This window comes from Megascapheus bottae, chromosome 2 (genome assembly GCF_031878675.1).
Source record: "Megascapheus bottae isolate mThoBot1 chromosome 2, mThoBot2.hap1, whole genome shotgun sequence".
NCBI classification, from domain to species: Eukaryota; Metazoa; Chordata; class Mammalia; order Rodentia; family Geomyidae; genus Megascapheus; species Megascapheus bottae.
The window spans coordinates 54,834,803-54,859,932 of NC_143510.1; the positions used below are offsets into that span (position 1 = coordinate 54,834,803).

At 37.6% G+C, this 25,130-nt stretch overlaps 1 non-coding gene and 1 pseudogene across 1 annotated transcript; both read right to left on the bottom strand.

Moving 5' to 3' along the window:
- Positions 1-25,130, bottom strand: part of LOC150067130 (actin, cytoplasmic 2 pseudogene) — a 51,659-nt pseudogene that overhangs the window by 20,942 nt on the left and 5,587 nt on the right.
- On the bottom strand, positions 8,978-9,084 carry LOC150067131 (U6 spliceosomal RNA). Its single transcript, XR_016534690.1, has one exon. It is a non-coding gene; the product is annotated as a U6 spliceosomal RNA (small nuclear RNA).

The following is a 25,130-nucleotide window of genomic DNA, read 5'->3' on the forward strand; positions in this document are numbered from 1 at the left end:
ACTTCCTGAAAACTGCTCAGGCTGGCTTGGAAACATAATCTTCAGACTATGGACTCCTGAGTAGCTAGGATTATTGGTGTGAGCCATCAGTGTGTGGTGGTGATTCAAGCCATTTGTCTTTCTCTGCCAGTCCTTTCATGGGTCTTGGAATTACTGAATAGACATCGGATCTAGGAAAATCTGTTGAGTGGTCTTTGTTGATTTAGCACAGTAGAATTATTGGTGAGCCTCTGTACCATGTAATTTAATTTCTGACCATATTCTCCTCATTGGTCTACTCCCCTTCCCTTGACCCTAATCCTAACCCAAATGACCTCAAGCCACTTATGAACAGCAGGCCATTTGAATTGGATTATGCCAACAGGCTCCTGTGGATAATTTTATAGGACTGTCTTAGGAAATCTCATTCATTTCATTAGTTACAACAGAACATCTTGATTAGGTCATTCCTGGAAATCAGGCAGGGTTCAGATGGATCTAGAAATCATTTGCTCAATATTGAACATTATCCTCGCAATTTTGCATCTTTCAAATCTTTAACCATCGTGAAGCATTTTCTACATACTCCACTGGGAGAAAACAAACAATAACAACAAGAACAAAAACATGTGTCTAAAAATAAGTTCTCATATTTCCTTTCAACAAGGTACCTTTGACAATATTCAAAAGGAGCTTCATCTTTTGTCTGCAGATGGAATTCCATTTGTACTGGAAATAGTTTCCATTGAAGCTCTTACTGTAATGTCTCTATCGACTTTAGCACCTAACCTGTCACCCAGAACTTGTCTAGAACATGCTGAACCGTCAACAGATACTTTCTGAATACAAATGCATGTGCACAGACCTGCATTCTTATTACTAACTAGGAAATCGCTAGGAGAAATTTTTTTGCCTAAATTTCTAAGATCATGTACAAAAATACAATATATAAGAAAAAAATCAAGAGATAATTTCTTAGAAATTTTCAGGAAAGAAAAAATAACCAAGGGAAAGAAGGAGGAGGAGGAAGAAAAGGAAGAGGCATGAAGTGGGAAGGAGAAAGACAGGGAGAAGTGAGTAGGAAATGTCAGGAAAGGAAGGAAGAGTAGGAGAAGGATGAGACAGGAGAATAGAGGAGGAGGAAGAAGAAGAAGAGGAGGAGGAGGAGGAGGAAGAGGAGGAGGAGAAGAAAAAAGAGGATAGGAAAGAGGGAGAAGGACAAGGTAGAAGGAAGGATGGTGAGAAGAAAAGAACACACACCAATAGGAAACTGAATGCATAACGTGGACACTTCTCAGTCTAGACTGCCCTATATCCTGCAGAGTCAGTCAACATTGTTCAAATCATTACTTTCTGCTTCCTCGGGCTGGAATTTGATCCTTCAACAGGTGAGAAAGTGCTGAGATCTGTTTAACCCATTTGAACACACATCCCCACACATTCCTGGGTAATACAAGTGTTCTGATCACCTAGAATTCCAAAGGTAATTTATTTAATTGGGCAATGTTATTTGCCTATTGCAGAAGGAGATTGTGAAGCTCATTCAAAGAGCAACGTGTCTTGTAATAACAGTTAAACAGAAGTTGACATACACCATAGGCATGTTCACTTCCTTATTAAAACCCTCAGCACACACACACTGAATATTGTGAAGCTAGTTTTCCAAGGCACATCATAAAAGTTATACCCTGCTTACTTAAATGCACTTAATACTGTTCTACAGAGGCTGTACTCAAAATTCAGGTGGATAACAGAATAGGGATGGGATAGTTGATGTCCTGATGTCCTGGGGTGATGAAGCCAAGGAGGTCTAATGGCATTATGCCAGTGAAATAAAGGCACCCAAATATGCAAAAGGAGATGCCTGATGACCGTTCCCCAGTTTTGGAGGAGGTCAGTTGTGGGGCTTGAATTTAAGTCCTGGATACTATCCCTGAGCTTTTGTTCTTAAGCCTGGTATTCTACCACTTTAAGTCACAGCTTCACTTATGGTTTTCTAGTGGTTAATTGGACATACGAATCTCATAGACTTTCCTCTCCAGGCTAGCTTTGAACTGTGATCCTCAAATCTCAGCATCTTTTCTGGTTAGGATGGTAAGTGTGAGCCACAAGTGCCCAGATAACAACTATTTTAGTCTTTAGAAATCAATTTGAAGATGAATTTTCCTTTGGGGAAAAAATGTATTATGTTTAAATCAGGCCTTCTATATTGGAATGGAGAAAAAACTAAGACATTAAAATAATGTAATAATTCTGACAGAGAGATAAAAAGAGGTAGAGATAAAGAAAGAAGAGAGAGAGGGAGAGAGAAAGAAAGACTCCATTCAGTGCTGTGTAAGTGTTTCATAGAGCAGTAAAATAAAAAGTAATAAGAAACAAGGATGTCCTAGCAAGTGATAAACTAGACAAATATTAACCACCAATATAAAAGGAAGGACTAGAGACTAGGAGAGAGGGTATAATTTCAAACAGGTTTGGAAAGAAGCAAACCAAGAGGAACCTCATTATCATTGCAAGATGACAATAGAGAAGATCATGACACAGAAAACATAAACACAGAAAATAATCTCTGAAATGAGGATACAGAGCTTCTCAACGAAAGGGTCACTTAAGTTTCAGAAAGCCAATTGCAAATACCTCCCACTGATCAGTGTCACAGTTCTTTCATAAGTTCTTTCAGTCAGCTTTCTATCACTGTGACAAAAGTCTGAGAAGACCAACGAGTACTATTTATTCAGGCTCAGAGTTTCAGAGGTTTCTGTTCATGGTCATTTGGTTCCATTTTCTTTGGTGAGGCAGAACATAGTGGTGGTGAGCTTGTGGCGAAGGAAAGAAAGAGAGAAAACCCAAGAAGGCCTTCACAAGTAGATCCCCAATGACCTAAATTGCTCCCGCTAAGTTGCATTTCTAAAAGTCCCACCATCTCTCTACAGAGGCAAGGCTAATAACCTTGTGAGGATGGGACCACTATATTCAAACTATAACATATCTTCTCATCTTTATCATGCACCATTATTTCCAGAAGAAAAAAAAAATCAGTGAATAAAATTTCAAAACAATGTGGTAGCTTTAGACATTAAAAAAGGTTTTCTTATATCCTATGCCTAACACCTGATAAAAGCTCTTACAAAGAGACACGCAAATAATAGAAAGATTGTTTCTTCAAGAGATATTTTCAAGTACTAATAAGTGACTGTTTGAATATTTTTCTCAAGGAAGTATTCACAGAAGGATTCCTTTGTTATTGGCAAATAAATAGTAAAATCAACATTATTACTCTGGATTTCTTCCAGAGCTGTCATAAAGAACCATTGAAGTAATCTACCATGTGTATATTTTCTTGTGAATTATCTAGCAAATTGCCTCTAATTTTTATCTTATTCTTCTAGGTAAAGTATTGCTACTTTAATTACTTCAGAATGTTGACACTTATTGAAAGCTATTGTTGGTAAGATTTGTTTGCTGTTTCCCTACTTACCTAGTAAATCTTTGTTATTTAATTTTGCATGCTGGGTAGCTCTTCACATTGTAGAATCTATAGTTCTATTTTTATGTATGAATATTTACTAGAAATTATCTCAGAGAACAATCGCAAATTTGAGATAATGCCATTTAATATTTCATCTCTTGTCATTTCTTGGGAGCTCAGGTTTCTGAGTTGAAATTATATATCCAGGAGAAAAGGGTTGTCATTTTGGGGCTAAAGCTTACCTCTTCCTTAGTAACAATATGTAATCACTAAGTTAAAAGGCTTCATTTTTTTAATCAAATTGACCTTTACTAGTGGATTAATTATATTAATCTGGGGTCTTTCAGAGTCATTCTGTATTTCATAGAAAATAACATAAAACTAGGTGTATGTAAGAGGTCACTTTATAATTAATACATATTGTTCTGTCCTCACTTTGGTTAAGATATTATATTCAGGTGTTATGCCTAGTATTCAGTATCTTTAGGTTTCATTATGTGGTCTATAATGATATAATTTATTCTGGAGTCCAGTCATACTAAAGGACATATCCTCTGGTAGGGTCATCCCCCTTCCCTCTGCCCTGCCCCCACTTGAGGATTAAACTCTGTACTTGGGTGCTATTTCTGAATTCTTTTGCCCAAAGGTAGACCTCTAGCACTTGTGGCTCTACTTCTGTTTTTTGTGGTTAAATGGAGAAAAGAATCTCATAAACTTTAACGAGCCAGACTATCTATAAACTGCATTACTCAGATCTCAGCCTCCTGAGTGGCTAAAATTATAGGTGGCACCCAGCTGACCTGTTTCATTTTAACTAACTATATTTTTATGTTCTTAGGTTATATGTCAATTGTTTCCTTTGTACTTACTGGAATATTGAATCCAGTAATTTTCATTTAGCTACCCAATATAAAATCATTTGTATAGAAATTATCCAGTTGTATTCAGCAACTTAAATTTTCAAGTATATTCTGAATCCCTTGCTTCTTTATAATCAGAAAGACATTTGATGGCAATAAAGCTTAACCCTTTACCTGCATGAGCAAGTTGTGACTTCATATCAGAATATATTGACTCCATCCTAATTATCATCACACTCACTGCTAAAATACTTAGGGAAGTTTATTCAGAAAATCCATTTATGTGGCTTATATAAAGCATATACACTATCTTTGGGACAATTACCCAAGGAGAAACATTTTAAATATGTTATTCAATGTAGTCTTAAGGATGTCCCCTAAAATCAAAGTAAATATTTTGGAACAGCATTCAAAGAGAGGATTCTACTTTATTTCTCTGAGGATTGTCTAATTTATGGTTTGGAAGAGAACACACAAGGAGAATTTCGATGTAATACTGCAGAAAATTTTTTCCAAAGGAATTAAAAGTAAGTCTACTCGGTAGACTTCTGACTGAAATCTAAACTATTTTCTAAAGATATAAAGATATAAAAATATGAGTGTTAGCTTTGGTTGATCAAATATTCATCTTAGAGTGAGGCAAAAGAAGCAAGTACATACTTATTTGGAGGGAAATAAAGATGCTGATCAACAATGAGAGGATGGGATAAAAGGGATATGAGAAGAAACTATCTCCAGGCCCACCCACTGTGAGAAGAGTTTCAGCTGGATCCAATAGGAGAAGTCTAAAACCAACATGACATGAAACAGAAAAAGGAATGAAGGCTTGGACTGAATTCTTGCCCACACACAGGCAAGTGCTAGAAAAAGATCCACTAAACTAATTGGTATCTGATAGTTTACATATTAAGGGAATCAGCAAACGGTTGCTTGTTTACATGTGGTTTGAATACTCTCTTTTCCTTATCCCACATGAAAAAAAATTGTGAACCTATTAGTCAAAAAATCTGTGCTATTTGTATTCATGAAGAGATGCTAGTAACTATAGAGAAATAAAAACAGTAAATAAACACCTCTGGAAAGGTTATATTTTGTCATTGGCATAAAATTATGTGTAATATATGAAAATGACAAAAAATATAATGCAGAAAATCTTTCTTAATCATTTAGACTTGTCATTTCTTTATTTTTTTCTTATTAATTTAAGCAGGAAAGACATCATTTATTGCCTATCTGTAGCATAAGATGTCATCTACTATGTAACATAAATGTCACATGCTTAAACACTGATATTGATGATTGCAATGATTAATAATGCACTGGAATTTATTGCATTAAGTTGTTAATATGGTTTTACTTGATTTTTTAATTTTTCTCCAAACAATACTGGGCATTTCACACAATAATACTGAATATATGGTTGTATAACCAATGAGAGTAACCATAAAAAAAACCCTCCCTTCATCTTGTTTTCCCCCTTCCTTTTCCTATTTCAAATAAACATATATGCAATATACCAGATGACAAGGTAAGATACTGTAACAATATGAGAATAACCAAGGGACAACAAAACAGATGTGAAATAATATAGTACATTAAGAACAGCAATCACACATTATATGGCTCTTGTTTCCATATCTTGAAGGTCCTTTCATTTAGCCTCATCCTATATGGCCTTATGTATCTAGGTTTTGCCCTATTGTAATCCTCTGCTAGGAGAATCCAAGGTTTGCACTAATTATTACAAATGAAGGAAACCATTGAGCTTATGTTCCTTTGAGTCTGGCTTAATATGATTTTTCTAAGACTTTCCATTTCCTTACAAATGGGGCGATGTCGTTCTTTCTGGTGGCACCATAGAATTTCATTGTGTATAAAAACCACATCTTCTTGATCCAATCACCTACTGAGGGGAATCTGGGTTGATTCCATAGCTTTGCTATGGTAAATAATGCTGCAGTGAACATCATTGTCTTTGGCCATAAAAGAAATGCAAATCAAAACAACTCTAAGATTCCATCTCATGCAGTTGGAATGGCCATTATCAAGGAATCTAATAACAACAGATTCTGGTGGGGATGTGTCAGGAGGGATTGCTACTACACTGTTGGTGGAAGTGTAAACTCGGTCAACCATTATGGAACACAATATGGTGGTTCCTCAAAAGATTAAATATAAAGCTCCCCTATGACCCAGCAATTCCACTACTTGGCATTTACCTACTCGTCCAGAAACAAGGACATACTAAACACACTAGCACAACGATAAAAACTGTCCCGTCCGGCGGGACGTCAACTAGGGCCAAGAACCTAGAGGGAGGAATGAAAGGGACAGGAGACACAAAGAAGGCAGCAAGACAAGCGTTCTGATCAAGCTGCAAATTTTATTTTTCACACAGGGGTTTATATGCCTCTTCAGGAGAGGCAGGAGGGGGTTGGGGTGTAGGAACCGCTGGGGGCAGGGGGTCCGGTAGTAGGATGTTTGCTCCTGCTCCGGGTAGAGGCCAGGTGGTAGGATGTTTGCATATCAATGCAAGCAGGCATGCAGGCACATTCTTACACTAAGAATTCAGTGAAGGGAGAATGTCTCCGACAAAAAACTAGTTTTTAAGCTAAGAAATATGTATTCATTGGGGCTGTGTGTAGATGCATAACAACATAGCAATGGTCAAAATTGAAAATATTTTGGAATCTAAGAAAGTCACATTAGAAGAATAACATTTTCACTTTGACCACATCAATCAGCCAAGTGCCATATCAAGAGTGCCCCTTGAATTTACTGTCTCTCCTTTGGGAGGAAAAAGATCCTAAAGGCAACATCATGTCCCCTCAGTATTCTAGGGCACTTCTTGGGGGGCCTGCTTCTATCTTGGCTTGAAAGGGATTGTGAAGGCTGGACCACTTGGGGTCAACTAGAAAAAAAGGAACAGCTCACAGTAGCTAGTGGTGTGGAGACCCTAGCTACCAGTACTCATGTGGTTATGGCCTTGTAGCCCCTAGTAGAGAGAGCAGCCAATGGCTTCCCTGGATCACAAAGCCACATGAGAGGCTCTTTTATGTTTTAATGAAGCATAGTTGGTAGTTCTTCCCAGCTTGGTTTCCTCATCAGTCGTACAACCTATCTATGGAACCCAGTCTAGGGTCCAATACAGGATCACAACCATTCCTAAATAGAATGCACAGTTTCTGGTCCCACCCAACTAGGGAGCTCAACCAACAATTCTGTCCACCCTTGAAACGCAGCCAGTAACTGGGACCAACAATCTTTTCTAAAACCACAGAGCACACCCCTACTTGATAATGGAGCTCAGCCAGCTCTGCCCCGCTGTGAGGTACAGCCTGTAACTATGCCCAGCCTGAGATCTCTGTGGGGATGCTGCCAGATTCTGGAGTGCAATCTGTAACTCTTCTACATTTCAGGAGCCAGCTCCAGGCCTATTCAACTGCAGGATACAACTTGTGGGCAATCCAGCCAGAGTCTAATTAGTAATCATGCCCAAACATATAAGACAGTTAGCAGCCCTATCAGAATAGGGAGTCCAGCCTCGAGTGTCAACTGATGGTGGAATGAGCCTGTGGTTTTATCCAACTTGGATGCCCACTTTAAGATATCCTACTCACCAGAGTATCCAGCCAAGAGTCCCACCCAGTGACAGAAGCACGATAGACATCCTATCAACCTCAGGGCACTGGCAGTGGCCTTGTTCAAATAGACAACCTGACAACAAAACCATCTGACTATCAGATCTACTCAAACCACAGTATGGCCTGATTTGTAAAGGACTGTCCCTACTGAAAGGAGCCCACAAAGCCTAGGAGAGGTGCCCACTTTTTATTTATTTAGTTAGTTAGTTAGCCAGTCCTGGGGCTTGAACCCAGGGCCTAAACATTGTCCTTGGGCTTTCCTCAAGGCTAATATTCTACCACTTGAGCCACAGCACCACTCCCAGCTTATTCTATGTATGTGGTACCAAGGAATTGCATCCTGGTCTTCATGAATGCTAGGCACGCACTTTTCCCACTAGGCCAAACTCCTGGCCCTGTGCCCAGTTTTTAAAACCACAGACAGAAATCAAAGATACCAGGATCACTGTGATTTTGAAATACAGCCTCATCAAAGGATGGGAAAGGACACCAATAATTAACACTAAAGACTGTAAACTCTCTGACAAAAAAAATTCAGAGTAACTATCTTTAAAAAGTTCAGTACAGGACTCATGCCTGTAATCCTAGCTACTCAGGAGGCAGAGATCTGAGGATCGCAATTCAAAGCCAGCTGGACACTAAAGAACGTGAGACTCTTATCTCCAGTCAACCACTAGAATATGGGAAGTGGCGCTGTGGCTCCAGGGGTAGGGTGATAACCTTGAGCTGAAGAGCTCAAGGACAACACCCAGGCCAAGAGTTCAAGTCCCATGACTGACAAAACCAAAACCAAAGAAAACCCAATAAGTTTATTGTAAAGATGCTGTACAGAGAGGTTACAGCTATACAGGTTAAGTAATGAGTACATCTCCTTTGAACAATGTCATCCCCTCCATCTTTCTTTGACAGTTTACCCCCTCTCCATTTTCCTCCCCTCTCCAATTTGTAGAGTTTATTTCCAACATAGTGTCTAGTGGGTTCCACTGCTGGATTGGTTTACCGTTTATCCCACTGTATCTGTGCTTAAAAGAATGAAATGCTTCGCAAATTTGCACATCATCCTTGTGCAGGGGCCATGCTAATCTTCTCTGTATCATTCCAATGCTAGTTTACATGCTGCCAAAGCAAGCACAAGAGAAAGAATTTTAATAAGAAAATCAGGCTTCTCAATGTGGAAGTCCAACAACAGAAAGAGGGAGAAGCAGAAAATGAGCGAAAGGAAATGATAGCTGAAGATTTCCCAAATCTAGAGATTTATGAGGCCTCAAAACTTGCCCCCAAAAGCTAAACCTATTGATTCTATACTGCGACACATTAAAATGGTATTGTCAAAAGTCAAAGACAAAGAGAATTTTGAAAGCAGCAAGTGCTACACAAATTTGCATCCTAGAAGGAAGCATCCTCACCACCACCATCACTATAATATATGAAAATAGTTTTTAGTAGTAAGCTGGTAAGCTGAGAGAGAAAGGGACAGAGAAAGAGAGAGAGAGAGAGAGAGAGAGAGAGAGAGAGAGAGAGTAGGACAGAGAGACAGAGACACAGAGAGACAGAGAGGGAGAGCAAAGAGAGAATATTTTTAAACTGCTGGGAGAAAAATTCTGCCAACCAAGAACACTAAATCCAGCAAAATTGGCTTTAACAATGAAGGAGAGTTATTTTTGCAGATAAGTAGAGACCAGAGAGTTTATCACCACCTGATCTGTCCTACCAGAAACATGAAAAGGAATGAAAGTAAAATGACACTATACAGAAACATGAAAGCTTCTGAAAATATAAATCTCCCAGGCAGTGGTAAGCACACAGAAAAATACAGGAAAATGTGATCCTGTAACAACATGTAAATTACTTACATCAAATCACCTGGGATTAAAGTTGAACAGCAAAGTACTTAGAATAATTCTAACCACAAAATCTTGTTAATGAATATGCAAGTGGATTCTGACATCCACAACACTGAATATTTGGGACTAGAAGGAAAATGTGGAGGTTTTATTGTATGCAATTGAATTTAGTACCTTACTACTGTAAGGTACTAAACAACTAGAGCAAAAGGAATTTTTATGAAAGCCTCAGCATAATGGCCAACACAAACAATAACTTTAGGCCAGGAGTTTGGCGTAGTGGTCGAGTGCTTGCCTAGAATGCACGAAGACCCAGATTCAATTCCTTCGTGTCACATACATAGAAAAAACTGAAAATGGTGCTGTGGCTCAAGTAGTACAGCTCTAACCTTGAGAAAACCCAGGGACAGTGCTCAGACCCCGAGTTCAAGCTCCAGGACTGGCAAAAACAAACAAACAAGCAAGCAAGCAAAAAATAACTTTAGTAGATACAAGAAAAGAATCAAAGTGTACCCCTACAAAAACTATTAAAGCACAAAGGAAGACAGCAAGAGTGAAAGACAGCTCTGCACCATACAAAAACAAACAAAAAGCAAAAACAAAACAAAACAGAAAAATGATGATAGCAAACTCTTATCTACCAAAAATGCTTTAAATGATTGAGTTCATAAATCAAAAGAAATAGAGGGGCCGGGTGGATATAATTCAATAGCATATAAAGATGATCCATACTGTTCAGTGAACTCTGTTCCCTGTAAAAACAGGTCAATGTGCAAAAATCAGTGAATATTGTACACTGCAGGTGAAAGGACAAAAATCATATGATCATTCCAATTATTGCAGAAAAAGCATTTGACAAAAATCTACCACTCTTTCAGCACTGAGAAGGAAATGTGTCTCAGCATGTGAAGGCCAGGTGTGAAAAGCCCTCCAGACAGCACCATACTCCAGCTAAGATCAGAAACAAGATCAGGATCCTTCTTCTCACTTCTATTCAGCCGAGTAATGGAAACCTTAAAAAGGGCAATTAGGAACAATTGGCACCCAAATGAAAGAGAAAGAAGTAAAAATTATTCACTTCTCAATCAAAATTTAACACTTTGGTCATGAAAAGGACACTATCAAGAAAGTGGGAATACAATTTGCATAATTCAAGGGAAATGTTCAAGTCACGCCTCTGATAAGGGACTTTTATCTAACCTATATGTAGTACTCTTAAATTATTTTTTTAAACCAAACAACTCAATCAAAGTAGATACACAAATGGCAAAGGAGTACAAAGAAAAGATACTCAGTACCACAAATCTTTAGGGAATGTATGTCCCCCAGATAGAGACATTTTAAAAGTTTTATCAAGTTAGGAATGGATTAATCGATGTGTATCCACATAAGAGAATATTATTTTGTCACAGATAAAGGAATGTAGTTCTGGAACATGCTATGACATGAAAACCCTGTGCCAATGGAAAGACTCTGGATGCAAAGGTCGTCCTTTACTTGGTTCTGGTTATATGACTTTCCAAAAAGAAATGCAGTGACAGCGTAAACCAGTAATTACCAAAAGTTGGAGCCCAGCAGGAAGGGGTATAAATGACGTCTAATAGGTCTGGGGCTTTCTTTTGTGGGTGATGAAAATATTCTGAAATTAGATAATGCTTATGAAAAAGTGAAGAGTAATAAATGCTGTAATTTTCCAATAAATTTCCTAGTTACTGAAAGTATTTTTTTTGATTTAGCTTTAGAGATTTGTATTAACTGCTGCTCTTTCTCCAGCAATGCTTGATTTATACATTCATAGCAATTACTTTTATCTTTCCTACCTATTCATTGCATTCCCCCTTGAAAAAACCACATAATGAGTTAAAAGAAGATTTTTTTCCATTTTAATAATTACAACTTTTATTTTCAACATCAAATTTTACATAAAATATGGCTCATTCCTCTAATAATTTTAACTAAAATAGGAACTACCCCTAAATGTATAATCTTAATGTCACAAAAATTTCTCTGAAATTTATTATTGAATACCTTAAAATCTTTTTTACATCCAATTACATATCACATTGCAATCTTTTAAAAATGATTCCTACATTTCCTGTTAGTGAGTTGTTTGGACTTCTACTACTTTTTACTCTCATTTTGTGATCCAGGGGTAAGACTATTTCTTCTGTTGTTTTTTGTGAAAGTCTTGTTTTTCTAATTTAGTATTCTGAGACCTGTAAATATTCTTAGAGCTTTCTGGCTAAACTATTCTTGTCAGTTGTTCTTCTCAGAGAAGAAATAAATTCAAAGTTGTATCCTTACTTTTTCCTATTTGATAAGGACTGATGATTAGCTGTTGCTGTTTATGCTACTAGGTTTCATTGTGTTAAGCTTGATAGAGGATGCTGTGTCCCTTCTGGCTAGGTATATAGTTAATAAGAAATAAATGTTCATTAGCAAGCAAAAATGGAATCAAAGGCAAGAAATTGTACACAGGAAATAAGGTAGATTGATGTAGTCTGGGAGTCTCAAGCCCTCGGTAGCTCAGTAGAATTCGCCAGAGTATATGAAGAAGAAGGAGGATCAGTAGTATATTATCTAAGCTTTGTCTGCTCTTTTGGTCAAGTCCTAGAAATCATAAGTCACAGCTGTTAAACTTTCTTTTTTTTATTTTTGTGTAACAAAGTTTTCCATCCTGAAACCAGACTTCTGCTGTAAGCTTTAAAAAATATCCAATTAAATATTGTTAGCTGGATCACTGATACACATGTCTTAAATGATGCTGAGGAAGTTCATATAAAAGAAAGAAACATGCCTGTTGGCTTAGTGGGCAGAACATTCACTTTATAGTTGGAAGGGGTCAAATGAATGGAGGAGAGAGAGAGGGAACATGGTTTGGAGGCAGTTAAAAAGTCAGGGAAGATTAAATTCAGGCATTCTTTTCAAGACTTCCTTTTAAAGACAAGAGGGAACACAACAAAATGAAAGTTGAATCCAAAGAGGATGGTCTTTTTAAAATATAAAAATGAATTAATCAGGTATGTTTACATGAAGGGATGAGTGCAGTGGGAAAAAGTTAAAGGGGCTGCGCATAGTGGTTCACTATGAATAACGGTTTGCTAGCCAGAAACACTAGGATTCTGTGACAGATAGCAAGAATTCAGGGACAAAGAGTGAAACAGAGGCAGGTGTGACGCCTGTGGTTTTTAAGTCGAAGAATACACATTTCACACACAGTATTTCTGATCCAGAAATTAGACTCCTAACCTGAGAAATCGTTTGGCAAGGAGAGAAAATAATTTTGCTCAGAAAAACTGACTAATACCTATTACCTTGAAACAAAACACAGAGATAGGGAGAAAGAAGTGAGTTCAGTTGGGGCTTAAAGCCAATACATTCCCTCATACATAGTAAGAGTTAAGAGATGAAGGAGTTAAAAGATGAAATTCTACGCTTCCATTAGAAAGAATGACATCATTAATAAGGGAATGGAAACACTTGGAAATAATCATATTAACTGAAGTAAGCCAAACCCAAAGAAACATAGACTCATGGTTTCCCTCATTTGTAATAATTAGTATATGTCTAGGATAGTCCTAGCAATAGTTCAATAGCTATGTACATATGACCACATCAAATGATGTTCATGAAAATGAACTCCAAGATACGGAAACAAGTGGGGGTTTTTTTGGTTATGGTTGGGTTTTTTTTGTGTGTGCCAGTTCTGGGCCTTGAACTCAGGGCATAGGCACTGTCCTTGGGCTTTCTCAAGGCTAAAGCTCCACCACTTGAGCCACAGCACCACTTCTGGGTTTTTTTCTATGTATATGGTGCTGAGGAATCGAAACCAGATCTTCATGCATGCTAGGCAAGCACTCTATCACTAGGCCAAACTCCTGGCTGTTGATGTTATTTTTAATGTACTGTGTGAAGTTCTTTATTTTCCCTTTGGTTTATCCCCTATAGTTGCTGGGTTTGACCCTGTGTCTTGTATATACGTTTATCTGAATTGGGGAAGGGAAGCCGAACAACAAACTGGTGAGTCCAAGAGCAAAGTGCAAACCAACACAACATTGATACTCACAAGACACTAGGTTGGAAATGACCTTATCAACTAAGGATCAGAGAAGTTTGGGGGGAGGGATAGTGGGAGAAAAATGAGAGAGTGGGTAACAATGTTTGAAAAGAAATGTACTTATTACTTTACTCATATAAATGTAACCCCTCTGTACATCACCTTTGCAACAAAATAAAATAAATTTTTATATATATTTTTGTTGTAAGGGTTACATTATATTTACCAGATAGAAGGCGCATTACTTCATATACATTGATACCCTTTCTCATGTCTTGGTTCCCATTTCCCTCCCCACCCCATAAAATAAAATCTTTTAAAAATGAGAAAAAAAGAGATGCCTTCTGTGTCTCCATGAAGACATCAAGGCTAACTCTCTCAAAGAGTTTTTGCTGCATTCCATAGCTTCTCTTCTACAGAAATAAAATCTTCCCTTCTTATTTCCTGAACACAGGCTATACTTCTCTGATACTTGTGGCACTAAAATACCCAAGTTCTGCTCAATAGTAAGTATAGAAATGCAATGTGGCAGTATATGAGTATGTTCCTAAAGGTAAAATACATCCTCACAAAATAGCCAGAGCTCTATCCTCACATAATAGCCCACGTTAGGGAGGGAGAAACCGAGGCAGGGAACAGCCTGGGGTCCAGAGGTCGGTGAATCAATATTCATAACCCTTAACATCTACAAAACTCAGTTCCATTTGATATCCTTACGTAAGCTTTAAGGAAACTGCAACCAAGCCTTTACATTATCACTGCCATCTAACACATCAACAAGCAAATTAAAAGAGCCCTCTGACGGATTTTCTGATCTATCTTTATATTTCTATGTTTTCATTTCTATTCAAGGGTAATCTTTTTTTAACTTGTCAAGCTTCTTTCTTCCCGAATACACTGTGATAAGTATTTTATAGAAACATAAATGAAAAGGAAATCTCTTTGGGCTATCCACATAATACTTACATATCTTACCTACCCAGTAACTTCTGCAAAGGTGTAATGGTTTGCCTGGCTCCTCACACTGAGCCTTCCCTGCTCTGAGTGAAGTGTTCTTTTGGGTTAACTCACATCATTCTCTGGCCTATGCAGTAGGTGCTATTTCCAGCCCCATTTTAGAACTCAGGAAGGTGAACCACTGCCTCTGGACCAGAAGCATTCAGTTCTGGCAGTCTGATTGCACAGCTTAAATGATGACACAGTATCTGCACTATCCTACAGGTAGAGGTGGGCTTTCTGGAACTTATATGACCAGTTTGTCCTTGACAGAACACACACATACACACACACACACACACACACACACACACACACACACACACACTGAAACAAGTGGATAAGTCACTATGAAATATTCTTGTTGATCAATTCCTTATTCCATCACATAATTCCCAAGATATTTAGGGAGCAGAGTCAAGGGTTTTCTTCCCCTTTGGTGGCTGCATTTTCTGCTTCTAAACTCAAAGTAAGCTTGCCATCACCCTGTTGTGTGTACATAGTCAGACTCATGGGGCCTGATCATAGTTTGGACTATTTGTTGCCAGTAATTATCTTTCTCATTCACTTCTCCTTGACTGACTCTACTGTTTCCAGATCTGACTTTAGATTTCTTTCTGTTTCCTCTCTTACCCTCTATCTCTCTTCTCCATCTCCCTCTTTCTTCCCCCCCCTCCCTCCCCCGCCCCTCTTCTCATTCTCACTCTGGAAAAATCTAGGGTCTGAGTTGCGATCTTTGTTGCAATTACATATGCATCTTTCCTTTTGGATTTGTCTAGATATTCATTGCTTCTTTAAAAAAATTATTCATTGTTTCTTGACTTTATTTCCAAGGCCAAACTTTGGTCACTTGGGAATGACACCAAGGAAGGTGATGGATGGCTTGATGCTCTATAACTGGCTCTTCCTTTCAGACATCCTTTTCTTGGATGTTTTATTCATCAATTTTTATTAAACACTTGTCAGGCATTGTTCTGAGCTAAGACCATGACTGAGTTACTTCCTGCCCTCGCAGAACAGTTAAAATAGTAAATAATATTTATAGTAAGGAGAGGTTGCAGCATTAAAGGATGGTTACAATAAGAAACCAAAGTCGCAAAACCCCTGCTAAAATACAGCAAGGGAATCTCAACAAAATGGCTGCTGCTTGAGCACAAGTCAAAAAGCTGGATAGTTCACCAGTTGACTAGAGGAAGAAAGTGTATCAACCATGGAGAATTTAGAAAAGTGGAGACACAGGGCCCAGCAAGCCTGCATTAGGGGAAGGCGAAAGGATTAATCAGAGCTGATATAGTGGAAGGGTTTGGGTGAGATCAGGAAATGCCTCCTGTGCCATGCAAAAGAGTTTGGGCTTGGAAGGGATTTAGGCAGCCAATAAAATGACAAGGTCATTTTACCAGCTTTGCCAGGTTTACTGGCTCCTTTAGATTTCTGCACATCAACCTGCCACCAGGCTAGTGAACACACAGAAGTGATTAATGAGCTCTGTGACCACCCAGAAAACATTCCTGGCAGCAGAAAGCCTCAGGATACATCTAGGAATCTACATCTGCTCCTCTGGCAAACACTTGAGTCAAAAATCTGTCTTTTTTAAAAATTTTGTGAGTTCTACAGCTGCCTAACTTCTCTCTTTATCTGCCTGGTGACTGTAGTTTGAGTGACTGCTGCTTCTTTGTGTGAGTTGTTTTCAAGAGTTGCTGCAAAGATCTATTGATGCAAAACAAATATTTATTTCCCTGGTTGTTTTTTTTAAAAAAAACTTAATGGAAGTATTTGTACAAAGGAGTTGCTATTCACCAAAACAGTTTATGAATAGGCTGCAGCTTCATCAGTGCCACCCCTTTAACATCCTCACCCACCCCCCAACCTACCCCTTCCCTACTTGTCTTAATTTTAGATTACATATCCATTTTGTTTTTGCCATTTAAATGAGCAGTTTTGTACACCATGCATTTTTCACCTCCTGTTGACCCACCCCTTCCCTTATACTTCTGAATTCTTGGTATATACAATGCATGCATTCTTGCCTGCCTTCTCCCCACTTCCCCCTTCATCCCTCTACCTTTTGTCCTTGGCCCCACCCTCTGGTAAATATCCATTTCCTGATACTTATTTTGTTGGGCTTTGCCTTAGTCTTTTTAAAGTATTTTCTATTATTTCTTCTCCCCATAGAGTCTAAAATGGTGCAAAAAAGCAATGTAGTGATACAGGTCCATTCCTAATAGCAAGAAGTACTAGCGTTTACTGCTCTTCTGTGAAATAAAACCGTGAAGATGGAAAACGCGAAGGCATTTTTCAACATAGAGAAAAACTTGCTGATAACTTTCTGCTGCCATCAACCTCATCCTCTCTGGTATTGCTTGCAAGAGGTTTGTGTTTTAAGATCCTGCAGTGACCCTTACTGACCTCACACTACAGGAAGTTGATGGAGAAAGCCAATCACATCTGCTGGACCCAAGGTTCTATGTCATGTTGCATCTTCTGACAACACTGTAATGTACAGTGTGTGGGTCCTAAGTGATTTCTAAGGCCGGCGCTGCTGGTTGATGTAAATCTGAGTTTCCCATTTGCAGCAAAAAGAAAGTAAGTAGCTCAGCCTAATTTTTTGAAGATGGAGAAACTGTGTGGTCTTGAATATATTAGATCACTGTCTCATATTCTGCTCATCTGGAGCTTAGAAACCTGGCCAAAGAAACTGCTGTGTGTTGCCATGGACTTTTCTTTTTTCCTTTGTAACATGAGAACAGCATTTTCCCCCCACTTTACAATGATTCATATTCTCAATATCTCAAAATCAGGCCAAAGTTAAAATGCATAAACACAAAATACATGTTTCAGAGATAGAATACACAGTTTTGTTGTGTGCAGATGTGTCAGAAATTGCGTGTGAAGATAAGGATTATCTTTTTCTCCTTAACTTTTCATAAGCACAGAGGCGATTACAAGGAGAAATTAAATATTGGCTGGCAAGAACGGCAGAGAGGATGAATACTAGTTCTGAGACATTTTAGAGTAATTGGAAATATTCCTTATATAAAAGAGAGGTACCTGCTTGCATTATTGTTTTCTACTATTCCTGTGCTTCCCTTTTGATGCCTGTTTTCCATGTGCTTGGAATAATTCATAAGAACTGCTTAGTTTTTGTTTTAGGAAAAATCAGTAGGTAAACGCTTGCTACCCAGAACACTATTAGCTGGATTGCTCTTGAGTTTAAAGCAATAAACCTGGGAATGTTTTTCCTTGCATCATGTACCATAAACTTGGTGTACTTTTAAAAGAAGAGGAAAGCAGAGATTGCTGAGCTCTAGTAGCTCATGCTTCTAATCCTGGCTACTCAGGAGGCTGAGATCTGAGGATTAAGGTTTGGAACCATCTTAAAGAGAAAAATCTTTAGTTCAGTTCTCATTTCTTTTTTTCCTCCTTCCCATTCCCTAGTTCTCATTTCTAATCAGGGGAAAATCCCAAGAGGTGTGGTTCAGGTGATAGAGCGCTAGCCATGAGTGAAAGAGTTGTGCAACAGCAGGAGACTCTGATCAAGCCCCAGTACTAGCACCAAAAACAAACAAACAAATGGCAATGGTTTCACTTCACTTCCACTAGTGTGTTGGCATTAATGTTCAGTAAATATTTACTATGTTTTAGGTTGAACGTAAATTAACTTTGGAAAAGGAAGGCAGAAATGTCAGGCGCTGGCCTTAATGAAACCAGAGGTAAATGGAATGATACATGAAGAACTAGAGTTGCTCTTCCCTGCTCTCCTCCAATAGTCTAGAACAAGAAGAGAAGCTATGTACCTATGTAAGTATCCATGTATGCATGCATGTATGTATATATGTATGCATGCATATACGAATACACATGCATGTATGCATATATGTATGTATGCATGCATATATGTATACACATGCATGTATGCATGCATGCATGTACGTATGTATCTAGCTATCTATCTGTTTGTTCATCTATCTACCTACCTATTGTGCTAGTGCTGGTGCTAAAACTAATGGTGTATGCACAATCATTTAGCTTTATTGCTTGAGGCTAGCTCTCTACCCCTTGAGCCACAACTCCAATTCTAGTTTTTTGGTGATTAATTAGAGACAAGGATTTCTCCAACTTTCCTGCCTAGACTGGCTTTGAGCCATTATCCTCAGATCTCAGCTTCTTGAGTATCTAGGATTGCCAGAGTGAGCTGCTGGTACAGGGAAAAAGCTATGCATTTAAAGATGAAACTTGGGAATTTGGTAAAGCAAATATATAGCCTAGAGAGGCATGCAAGCCAACACCTGGATGTTGTAGAGGTCCCCTGTAAGTTTGTGTGACACTTGGGAAGTGAAACTGTGACTGAGATTAAACTCTTTCCTCTGTCCCTTGGACTTCAGTTCTCAGTAATATTCCACATCAGTAGGAGCCTGTTCTTTTTCTATCTTAAAATGGCAAGTCATTTGGGGGCTGGAAAATAATTGGTATTTAAAATGAATGCTTGAGTAATGAAAGAAAAATATACTCTAATGAGATGGAAGGATAAAGTTCGGGGTTATTCTAAAGAAGTTTTCTTTTTCTTTTGTTTGTATTACATTGAAAATAATCCTGTGGACAAATGTTTTTGTCTAATTAATGAGATTGGATTATTAAAGTACATACTAAGGCAATTGGAGAATGGCTTGAGCCAGTACTGTGGACAATTAAGTGGCATATGCTTATTCTGGTTGCCATATTATGGTGCCTATAATCATTTTTGTTTAATAAACATTAGGAAAATGTATCATATAAATAATTACTATAAATATCTAATTACAGATTACTCATTTGGGGGATGATATGAATTTTAAAATGTCAAATAAAATACATGGTATACTGAACACTTACAGATCCACTGTTAAAGGTTATAGGGCATACTTCTGAATAGTAATTGTCTTTTCTTTTTTCATATATTTTTATTGTAATTAATTGAAGGATTACATTATAGTCACCAGATAGAAGATGTATTACTTCATAAACATTGATACCCTTTCTCATATCTTGGTCTTTTTGAAAGAAATACAAAGCCCACACAAACATGATTCCAATGGGTCTTAGACCATGTGGGATTCAGGAGAAGAAAGATGAATTTGAGAAATGTTGTAGAGTAACACTTCTGTCATTGGACAACCATCAGACATTTAATTTCAAGTAGACTATATACCCAAGATAAAATCATGGAGACATAGGGCAAGACTTAAATGTAAGAATTTAGCTGGACCCTAGAATTAAAGTGAAACAAGTGATATGAAATATTAACTAAACTCGATCTTTTCTTTTTTTCATATATGTTTTATTATAATTAATAGAAGGGTTACATGATATTTGCCAGATAGAAGGTGCATTAATTCGCATACATTGATACCCTTTCACATATCTTGGTCCCCATTTCCCTCCCCCCCACCCCCACTCCTCATCTTGTTTTCCCCCCTTCCCTATCCAATTTCAAATAACCAAATATGTCCGATATATCAGATAACAAAGTGAGATACTGATCTTTTCTTATTGAATGAATTCCTACTCAATTTTATTGAATTCTTCAGCAGATTATCTTTCAACACTTTGATTTATGATCTATATCATGGTACAAATTATGGACCTTAAGCTTCATAATTATTTCGCAATATAAATGAATTCAGCACTGAAGAATAAATCTGATCTCTCTTTAATCCCAGCTCCAAATTCCTAGGCTGGGATTTTACTGATTTACCATGGGGTAGGTGTGTATCTACTGCTGATGAACAGAGCCAGAGATTGGCGTATGCACTGAAAACACAGCTGTGTCCACTGCCACTAGTGGTCGGAAGAGGTACTGCATAGTTTTGGAAGGGTTTCAGAATTGCCTGGTAAAAGCTTCATGGAAATAAACTGCCCATCCCTGGTCTCCTGGTACATCATTAGATGTTTTCTCATGCGCATAATTCCCACGGTACTATGCCATTTCATAGTGTACTTGCCCTATGTTGTGAAGTAATGCCCAGGAAAAGGTTTTTCTGTGGATGGATTCCAAGCACCACATAGTATGTTCTATCCATCTCCTCTGCTTCACATGATTGCTTATAGCATGTAATCAATAATCAATGGTGGAGAAGAAAAAGCAGCATAATGATAATAAAACTAATATTTGGTTGAAAGAATTTTTTTAAAGTTTCCTGATTCAGAGCATATCTTAATAGTAAATTAGAAAGTGAATGAATGTTTTAGGTATCTACTTGTCAATTCTCTTTTTTTATGAAAGAATTCCTTAGTTAATTGAGCTTCTTATGACAAGTGTTCTTCAATAACTACATTAGAGTTTGAGAATTTGGAAGATTTCTCCATAGAAGGTTCAATAATCTTGGTTGTTCATTTCTTAGCAGTTTTTGTAATTGAGCCTGGCCTTGATGAGTTTTCTAGGGTATAACTGTGTAAAATATTCATCAATTGGGTTTATTTTGAGAGAACTCTGTTTTCAAACATCCAATGAAAGAAATGTGATTTAGTGTTCTCTATTTCTTCTGTAGCTGCAATGATAAAACTAAGCTATAAAACTATTCAACCACTCTGGAAAGCAGTATGGTGATTCCTCAAGAGACTAAACATAGAGCTCCCCTATGACCCAACAATTCCACTACTTGGCATTTACCCAAACGTCCAGAAACAACAACAACAACAACAACAAAACTAAGCTATTATACCGCTCAAGAGTTGATTTTTATCTGGCAAAATCACGATATGATTTTAATCAGAGTGAAAACAGAAACTGGTTTGTATTTGTAAACCTAATAAAACAAGCCTTTATCAGAGGATTCTGATACCTCTTTCTTTTTTAAAATTTTTTTTATCTTTATTGAAAAGGCGATAAGAAGGCGGTTCCAGTTACAGAACTAAAGTAATCAGTACATTGGTTTTCAAACACTGCTACCCCATTCTTCATTTTCTCCTGCTTACCCTTTCCTCACCTCTCCCCTGCCAAAAATTTTGTAAAGTTCATTTCCAACATAGAAGTGTCAAGGAAGTATCAATGTGGCATTAGTTCATCCTTTGTCCTGCTGTTTCTGTGTTTTCCTTTCCCTTCCACAGATTGGGTACACATATACAAGACAGAGGGTACCGGAAATTAAAACAGAAAAAAGGAGAGAGGAAAAGGTAATAATTACATACAAGACATAATATGAACCTCTTGCTTCTACTTCTTGGAGTTCATGCTGATCTACTTCATTACATATTGTCCTGTGCACTCAGTAACTGGGATACCCCTTTCTTAACAGAAATAAATAAGATAGTTGTAGCACCCTGACAATAAAACACACTTTATTTTTTAAAAAAAGATGGTTGCCCCACTACTTAGAAAGTCTTGGCTATGGATCTTTTGTTTTATTATTGTTCTTTAATGTTTTGATTTCTCTAAAATATAAAACTGCACAAGCTTAATGACAAGTGGAATAAAAATTCCTACAGAATCGGGGCCAGGAGTTTGGCCTAGTGGTTAAAGTGTTTGCCTACCATGCACGAAAACCCGGGTTCGATTCCTCGGTACCACATATAGAAAATAGCCAGAAGTGGTGCTGAGGCTCAAGTGGTAGAGCTCTAGCCTTGAGAAAGTCCAAGGACAGTGCTCAGGCCCTGAGCTCAAGCCCAGGACTGGCAAAAAAAAAAAATTCCCACAGAAAACTCAGGTTAGTATTTTTTTCTAAATCTAGAAAGAAAACTTGTCTTGGCAAAACATTATTACCTTGGATGAATGTTAGCAATTGATAGAAGGAAAACACACTTGTGGAAATAATACTATCATAGACCAATAATATTAGATCCTATTTTTAAGTCTTTCAATTTCTACCTACAGAATCCAGGCAGGGGTGGCTCAAACCTGTAATCCTAGCTAATTCAAGGGCTGTGATCTGAGGATCATGGGTCAAAGTCAGAAGGGCCACAAAAGACTGTGCAATTTTTATCTCCAATTAACCACCAGAAAACTGGAAGTAGCACTAGACTTAAGCTGAAAAGCTCAAGGACAGCACCCAGACCCACAGTTCAAGCCCCACAACTTAAAAGGAAAAAAAAAAGATAGAGTCATCCATTTCTTTAATGGACAACATTATTTTTTTTTTAGTTTATTCTTCATGGCTCTTATAACAAGATGAACTCATTAGCCAGCTATCACACAAATATAACATGTTAAGAAAAGAAATACTATTATCTCAAAAATCATCTCTCTTTCCATTTCCTTACGAATGGGTGAAGCCATTCTTTCTGATGGCAGCATGGAATTCCATTGTATACCACAATGTGTACCACATTTTCTTGATCCATTCATCTACTGAGGGGCATCTGGGGTGCACTTAGAAAAAAAATCATATTACATGAAGTAAGCCAGACCAAAGGAGCATAGGCTCCATGGTTTCCTCATTTGTAATAATAATTACACATCTAGGACTCTCCTCCTAGAGGATTACAGTAGCTGTGTACATATGCTCATACAGGACGAGACTAAACGAAATGAACTCTACAATATGGAAACAGAGGTTTATCTTTGTGATTGTTGTTCTTACTGTACTATGTGAAGTTATTACTTTTCTCTTTGTCCTCCCTTATGGTTAATCTCATGTTGTTACTGTATCTGACTTTGTTACCTGGTATATTGTATATGTGTTTATTTGAACTAGGGAAAGGAAGGTGGAAAACAAGATGATTAGGAGGGGGTGAGGGAGGGAAAGGAGGACAAACCATGAGAAGGGGTATCAAAGTTCAAGAAGTAATGTACCCATTACTTGACGAATGTAACTGTAACCGCTCTATACATTATCCCAACAACAAAATACAATAAAAAAGAAAAAAATCTCTGTATTATCATGGAGAATAGTTCTAACTATAATTAGCACTAAATGTTCTTTCTAAGTCAATAGCAACTCCTGTCAAGTGTATGTGATACTTTTCTAATGGAATGCAAGTAATAAAGCCAAATGAAAATAAAAAAAAAAGATGGTTGTCCCCATAATTTAAGCATTGTGAATATCAGATGGGGTGATGTTCCCATTCAAAGGCATTTTTGGAGGAAAGAAGAGTTTTTAGAAGAGATGTGATAGATAATTCTCATTCCACATTCAGAACTGAAATTTTCTGCAAGCATATTTTTCAAAAAATTATTGCTTTGCCAAATAGAAGATAGAAAGCCATCTGGAGAGACTTCAAGAAATCCATGCTTTGGAAATAGGAGAGGTTTGTGGCTTGGTTTGTGGTTAATGCCTCTGTCTCCATCATCTACTCCAGAATTGCTAATATTTCACTTAAGAGTTTGAAGTAGGTTTTAGAGGAATTGGCAAATGTGCCATTTTCCTTTAGCATATATTAGATGGAATTACTGATGTCTCCATGTGTGTGTATTTCATAGCTTGCTCTCTTCACAGCTTTCCAGAACATGAAGGACTGGATCTCTTGTTCTCTGCTGCATCTACAGAGGGGTGCTCAGTATTTAGGTTAAATAAGTAAATTTGGATGCTTTTAGAAATACAGTTCTATGTCATCTATTCATCAGGAAACATGAATGAATGTCTTTGAGTTATTAAAAAGGAAGGAAATTCAGGGGACAATCTGTTTGGGCAGAGCATTTGGAATGACTGGTAGTATGACTTATTTATGTTTGGTAGAATATGAGCTCTATACATCTTTATGGCTCATTAATGATGATTCCTATTTCCTTATCTCATGTGTAATAGAGAGCACACACAATGTACTTCATAAATATCTGCTAAATTAACTGCTACGAACGCACCAGAATTCATTGATGGTTTTAAAACTAATTATCTAGAACTATGCTTGTCTATGACTATGAAGTTATCACCTCCATGAAAAATAAGGTGTCATCAAGAAGTTTTTAAGGAATAGGAATAGAATGCTTGCATCTTTTTTCCACTATATACATATATATAGTGTATACATATTGTGTATATATGTATATATGTATAAATAAATAAAACTTGATTTCCAAGAAGACAAGTGTCAATGTATTTGGCTGAACTTGAGGAAGTGCTTTCCCTTTTCCTCAGATTAGAAGAACTCCATTCTGCATTGTTTGGCAAGGAGAGGCCTGGTTTATCAGGTGGACAGCGTTACCTCTGCTTCTCCAGCCAGGCTGTTTCAATGCTCTTTAGGAACTTCTACAGGTATGTTGAAGGCCAGTGATGCCTTTCTGCAGAACTGTTTTGCATTGGTGGATACCTGAAATCCTAACTACAAGCTGAAATCCAGAAAATCATGGTTCAAAGCCTGCCTAGGATTAAA